This window comes from Triticum urartu, chromosome 6A (assembly GCF_056163025.1).
Source record: "Triticum urartu cultivar PI428250 chromosome 6A, HENAU_Tu73, whole genome shotgun sequence".
Classification (NCBI taxonomy): domain Eukaryota; kingdom Viridiplantae; phylum Streptophyta; class Magnoliopsida; order Poales; family Poaceae; genus Triticum; species Triticum urartu.
Window position 1 is genome coordinate 450,916,433 of NC_141878.1, and position 7,371 is coordinate 450,923,803.

Consider the following 7,371-nt stretch of genomic DNA (forward strand, 5'->3'; position numbering starts at 1 on the left):
GGAAAAAACAGGAACTGGCACTGGGCTCTAGGTTAAAAGGTTAGTCCCAAAAATAATATAAAATAGCATATTAATGCATATAAAACATCCAAAATAGATAATATAATAGCATAGAACAATCAAAAATTATAGATATGTTGGAGACGTATCAAGCATCCCCAAGCTTAATTCCTGTTCGTCCTCGAGTAGGTAAATGATAAAAACGAAAATTTTGATATGGAATGCTACCTAACATATTTATCCATGTAATATTTCTTTATTTCAGCATGAGTATTCAGATCCGTATGATTCAAAGCAAAAGTTAATATTGACATAAAAACAATTATAAGTCAAGCATACTAACAAGGCAATTATGTCTTCTCAAAATAACATGGCCAAAGATTATCCCTATAAAATCATATAGTCTGGCTATGCTCATCTTCATCACACAAAATATTCAAATCATGCACAACCCCAATGAGAAGCCAAGCAATTGTTTCATAATTTTAATGTTCTCAAACTTTTTCAACTTTATTTCACGCAATACATGAGCGTGAGCCATGGACATAGCACTATAGGTGAAATAGAAGGTGGTTGTGGAGAAGACAAGAAGAAGGAGACGGTCTCACATCAACTAGGCGTATCAACGGGCTATGGAGATGCCCATCAATAGATATCAATGTGAGTGAGTAGGGATTGCCATGCAACGGATGCACTAGAGCTATAAGTTTATGAAAGCTCAAAAAGTAACTAAGTGGGTGTGCATCCAACTCGCTTGCTCACGAAGACCTAGGGCAATTTGAGGAAGCCCATCATTGGAATATACAAGCCAAGTTCTATAATGAAAAATTCCCACTAGTATATGAAAGTGATAACATAGGAGTCTCTCTATCAAGAAGATCATGGTGCTACTTTGAAGAAGTGTGGAAAAATGATAGTAGCATTGCCCCTTCTCTCTTTTCTCTCATTTTTCTTATGGGCCTTCTCTCTTTTTTGGCCTCTTTTTTTTCGTCCGGAGTCTCATCCCGACTTGTGGGGGAATCATAGTCTCCATCATCCTTTCCTCACATGGGACAATGCTCTAATAATGAAGATCATCGCACTTTTATTTACTTACAACTCAAGAATTACAACTCGACACTTAGAACAAAATTATGACTCTATATGAATGCCTCCGGCGGTGTACCAGGATGTGCAATGAATCAAGAGTGACATGTATGAAAGAATAATGAAAGGTGGCTTTGCCACAAATACAATGTCAACTACATGATCATGCAAAGCAATATGACAATGATGGAATGCGTCATAATAAACGGGACAGTGGAAAGTTGCATGCCAATATATCTCGGAATGGCTATGGAAATGCCATAATAGGAAGATATGGTGGCTGTTTTGAGGAAGGTATATGGTGGGTGTGTGGTACCGGCGAAAATTGTGCGGCACAAGAGAGGCTAGTAATGGTGGAAGGGTGAGAGTGCGTATAATCCATCGACTCAACATTAGTCATAAAGAATTCACATACTTATTACAAAAATCTACTAGTCATTGAAACGAAGTACTACGCGCATGATCCTAGGGGGGTAGATTGGTAGGAAAAGACCATCGCTCGTCCCCGACCGCCACTCATAAGGAGGACAATAAATAAATAATTCATGCTCCGACTTCATCACACAACGATTCACCATACATGCATGCTACGGGACTCACAAACCTTAACACAAGTATTTCTCAAATTCACAATTACTTACTAGCATTACTCTAATATCACCATAATTATATGTAAAAACAATCATAAGGAATCAAACTTCTCATAGTATTCAATGCACTTTTATGGAAGTTTTTATTATATCCCTCTTGGATGCCTATCATATTAGGACTAAATTTATAACCAAAGCAAATCACCATGATTTTTTAAAGAATCTCAAAATAATATAAGTGAAGCATGAGAGTTCATCAATTTCTATAAAATAAAATCACCGTTGTGCTCTAAAAAGATATAAGTGAATCACTAGAGTAAAATTGCCTAGCTCTAAAGATATAAGTGAAGCACATAGAGTATTCTAATAAATCACGATTCATGCGTGTGTCTCTCAAAAGGTGTGTACAGCAAGGATTATTGTGGCAAACTAAAAAGCAAAGACTCAAATCATACAAGAAGCTCCAAGCAAAACACATATCATGTGGTGAATAAAAATATAGCCTCAAGTAAAGTTACCGATAAACGAAGACGAAAGAGGGGATGCCTTCCAGGGTATCCCCAAGCTTAAGCTCTTGGTTGTCCTTGAATATTACCTTGGGGTGCCTTGGGCATCTCCAAGCTTAGGCTCTTGCCACTCCTTATTCCATAGTCCATCAAATCCTTACCCAAAACTTGAAAACTTCACAACACAAAACTCTACAGAAAATCTCATAAGCTCCGCTAGTATAAGAAATAAATCACCACTTTTGTACTGTTGTGAACTCATTCTTTATTTATATTGGTGTAATATCTATTGTATTCCAACTTTTCCATGGTTCATACCCCCCGATACTACCCATAGAATCATCAAAATAAACAAACAACACATAGAAAACAGAATCTGTCAAAAACAGAACAATCTGTAGCAATCTGTAACTCTCGAATACTTCTGTAACTCCATTTTTTTTTGAAAAATTAGGATAACATAAGCAATTTTTTTATTAATCTTCTTCAAAAAGAATCATTATTTTATCACGCTTCTGTTAAAAATGAGAATTGTTTTCCTGAGCGCAAAAGTTTCTGTTTTTCAGCAAGATCAAATCAACTATCACTGTAAGCCATCCTAAAGGTCTTACTGTGCACAGAAAATAATTAACACACAAAACCACATCTAAACAAAGTCTAGATGAATTATTTATTGCAAAACAGAAAGGGGATATATTGTGTTGTCTCCCAACAAGCACTTTTATTTAAAGCCTTTTAGCTAGGCTTTGATAATTTTAATGATCCTCACATGAAATATAACAATTGAAACGCAAAGAGAGCACCATAAAACATGTGACAACTAAGTATAAGTATAACATTCTTCCTATAGATTTTATAAGCAAACAAATTATCAAGACAAGCAAAAACTACCATATGCAAGGAAGAAGAAAGAAACAATAGCAATCTTAGCATAATGAGAGGTAATTTTGCAACATGAAAATTTCTACAACCATATTTTCCACTCTCATAATAATTACGTATGGGATCATAATCAAATTCAACAATATAACTATCACATAAAATATTCTCAACATGATCCACATGCATGCAAAGTCGACACTCTTCCGAAATAGTGGGATTATCATTAAATAAAGTCATGACCTCTCCGAACCCACTTTTATCAAAAACTTCATAAGATTCAACATTATCCAAATATGTGGGATCTAAAGTTGACACTCTTCCAAACACACTTTCACTATTATTTCAAACATGATTACCAATCTCATATTCATCATGGAGCTTAAATAAATTTTCAAGATTATAAGAAGAATTATCACCCCAATCATGATCATTGCAATAAGTAGAGGACATAGCAAAACTAGCATCCCCAAGCTTAAGGTTTTGCATATCATTAACACAATTGACACTAATAGAATTTATAATAATATCATTGCAATCATGCTTTTCATTCAAGGAGCTATCGTGAATCACTTCATAAATTTCTTCTTTCAACACTTCATCACAATTTTCAGATTCACGAATTTCAAGCAAAACCTCATAAAGATAATCTAGTGCACTCAACTCACTAGCAATTGGTTCATCATAATTAGATCTCTTAAAAAGATTAGCAAGTGGATGAGGATCCATAAACTCCTTGCTTATGAATTTCAGTAAACACACAATTATACCAAGCAAACGAGCAAACAAACCAAGTGAGACATAAGGGCAAACAAAAATACGAACAGAAGAAGGGCGAAGAAAAGGGCAAATCTTTTCGAAAATCGTTTTAGAAGTGGGGGAGAGGAAAATGAGAGGCGGATGGCGAATAATGTAATGCAAGAGATGAGAGTTTATGATGAGTACTTGGTATGTCTTGACTTGGCGTAGATCTCCCCGGCAACGGCGCCAGAAATTCTTCATGCTACTTGTTGAGCTTGCGTTGGTTTTCCCTTGAAGAGGAAAGGGTGATGTAGCAAAGTAGAGTAAGTATTTCCCTTAGTTTTGAGAACCAATGTATCAATCCAGTAGGAGATAATGGACAAGTCACCGAATACTTGCACAAACAATCAAACAACTTGCACCCAACGCGATAAAGGGGTTGTCAATCCCTTCACGGTTACTTGCAAAAGTGAGATCTGATAGACATAGATAAACAATAAAGTAAATATTTTTGGTATGTCTTGACTTGGCGTAGATCTCCCCGGCAACGGCGCCAGAAATTCTTCCTGCTACTTCTTGATCTTGCGTTGGTTTTTAGCTTGAAGAGGAAAGGGTGATGCAGTAAAGTAGAAATAAGTATTTCCCTCAGTTTGAGAACCAAGGTATCAATCCAGTAGGAGACAACACACAAGTCACTGAATGCCTGCACAAACAAACAATAACTTGCACCCAATGCGATAAAGGGGTAGTCAATTCCTTCACGGTTACTTGCAAAAGTGAGATCTGATAGAGATACATAAATGATAAAGTAAATATTTGTGGTACTTTTGGTTTATAGATCAGAAAGTAAAAGATTGTAAAATAGTAAATCGGAAACTTATATTATGGAAAATAGACTCGGGGGCCATTGGTTTCACTAGAGGCTTATCTCAAGATAGCAAATAATATGGTGGGTGAACAAATTACTGCCGAGCAATTGATAGAAAAGCGCAAAGTTATGACGATATCTAAGGAAATGATCATGAATATAGACATCACGTCCGTGTCAAGTAGACTGAAACGATTCTGCATCTACTACTATTACTCCACACATCGACCGCTATCCAGCATGCATCTAGAGTATTAAGTTCATAAAGAACAGAGTAATGCATTAAGTAAGATGACATGATGTAGAGGAATTAACTCAAGCAATATGATGAAAACCCCATCTTTTTATCCTCGATGGCAACAATACAATACGTGCCTTGTTGCCCCTACTGTCACTGGGAAAGGACACCGCAAGATTGAAACCAAAGCTAAGCACTTCTCCCATTGCAAGAAAAAACAATCTCGTTGGCCAAACCAAACCGATAGTTTGAAGAGAATTACAAAGATATCAACTCATGCATAAAAGAATTCAGAGGAGATTCAAATAATATTCATAGATAAGTTGATTATAAATGCACAATTCATCGGATCTCGGCAAACACACCGCAAAGACTATTACATCGAATAGATCTCCAAGAACATAGAGGAGAACATGGTATTGAGAATCAAAGAGAGAGAAGAAGACATATAGCTACTAGCTATGGACCCGTAGGTCTAAGGTAAACTACTCATGCTTCATCGGAAGGGCAATAGAGTTGATGTAGAAGCCCTCCGTGATCGAATCCCCCTCCGGCAGGGTGCCGGAAAAGGTTCCTAGATGGGATCTCACGGGTACAGAAGGTTGCGGCAGTGGAAAGTGTTTTCGTGGATGCCCCTGTTGGTTTGGGGATATATGGGTATATATAGGCGAAAGAATTAGGTCAGGAGGTGCACGAGGGACCCACAAGGGTGGGGGGCGCACCCTCCGTCCTTGTGGCCGCCTCATTGCTCCTCCGACTTCATCTCCAAGTCTCCTGGTTGTCTTCTGGTCCAAGAAAAAATCATCGTGAAGGTTTTATTCCGTTTGGTATTCCTTTTTTGCGAAACTCGAAAACAAGGAAAAAACAGGAACTGGCAGTGGGCTCTAGGTTAATAGGTTAATCCCAAAAATAATATGAAATAGCATATTAATGCATATAAAAGATCCAAAACAGAAAATATAATAGCACGGAACAATAAAAAATTATAGATACATTGGAGAGGTATCAACGATAGGCCAGGCAAGGTCGATGCGTCAGCTCCTGCGCTAGAGATGGACTGGTGGAAGATTGCGGCGGCAGCCTCTAAGAGTGAGCCGAACCGGTATGGGACCCAGTCCCGGTGTGTGGCTGGGCTGGGGTATCCGTCTATAGATGTTAGAGCATCTCCACTCGCACCCCGAACATGCCCCTAGGGCTCTTTTTTTAGCACTGACGCCAGAAAATCGGCCCAGTCGCACCCCTAGGGCCTTGTTTATCGCCGGTTAGGGCCGAAATAATAGCCGGTGAACCCGAGCCGAACCCAAGCCCCCGGGGGTTGCTTGGGGGCGTTGGACGAAGCGAAAAGGTGCGTGGGTCTGCTCTGTTAGCGAGAGAGGGCCCTTTTCCCGCCGACTCCCTGCTTTCCCCCCGTCGTTTACCTCCATTCCCCCCTTCTGCCCCTCTTGAAGGAAATATGCCCTAGAGGCAATAATAAAGTTGTTATTTATATTTCCTTATATCATGATAAATGTTTATTATTCATGCTAGAATTGTATTAACCGAAAACTTAGTACATGTGTGAATACATAGACAAACAGAGTGTCACTAGTATGCCTCTACCTGACTAGCTCGTTGATCAAAGATGGTTAAGTTTCCTAGCCATGGATAAAGAGTTTTCATTTGATAAACGGGATCACATCATTAGAGAATGATGTGATTGACTTGACCCATCCGTTAGCTTAGCACGATGATCGTTTAGTTTACTGCTATTGCTTTCTCCATAACTTATACATGTTCCTATGACTATGAGATTATGTAACTCCCGAATACCGTAGGAACACTTAGTGTGCTATCAAACATCACAACATAACTGGGTGACCATAAAGATGCTCTACAGGTGTCTCCGATGGTGTTTGTTGAGTTGGCATAGATCAAGATTAGGATTTGTCACTCTGTGTATTGGAGAGGTATCTCTGGGCCCTCTCGGTAATGCACATCACTATAAGCCTTGAAAGCAATGTAACTAATGAGTTAGTTACAGGATGTAGCATTACGTAATGAGTGAAGAGACTTGACGGTAATGAGATTGAACTAGGTATGATGATACCGATGATCGAATCTCGGGCAAGTAACATACCAATGACAAAGGGTACAACGTATGTTGTTATGCGGTTTGACCGATAAAGATCCTCATAGAATATGTAGGAACCGATATGAGAATGCAGGTTCCGCTATTGGTTATTGACCGGAGATGAGTCTCGCTCATGTCTACATAGTTCTCGAACCCGTACGGTCCGCACGCTTAACGTTCGGTGACGATCGGTATTATGAGTTTATGTGTTTTGATGTACCGAAGGTTGTTCGGAGTCCCGGATATGATGACGGACATGACGAGGAGTCTCGAAATGGTCGAGACATAAAGATCGATATATTAGATGACTATGTTTGGACATCATAATGTTTCCGGGTGAGTTCGGGCATATA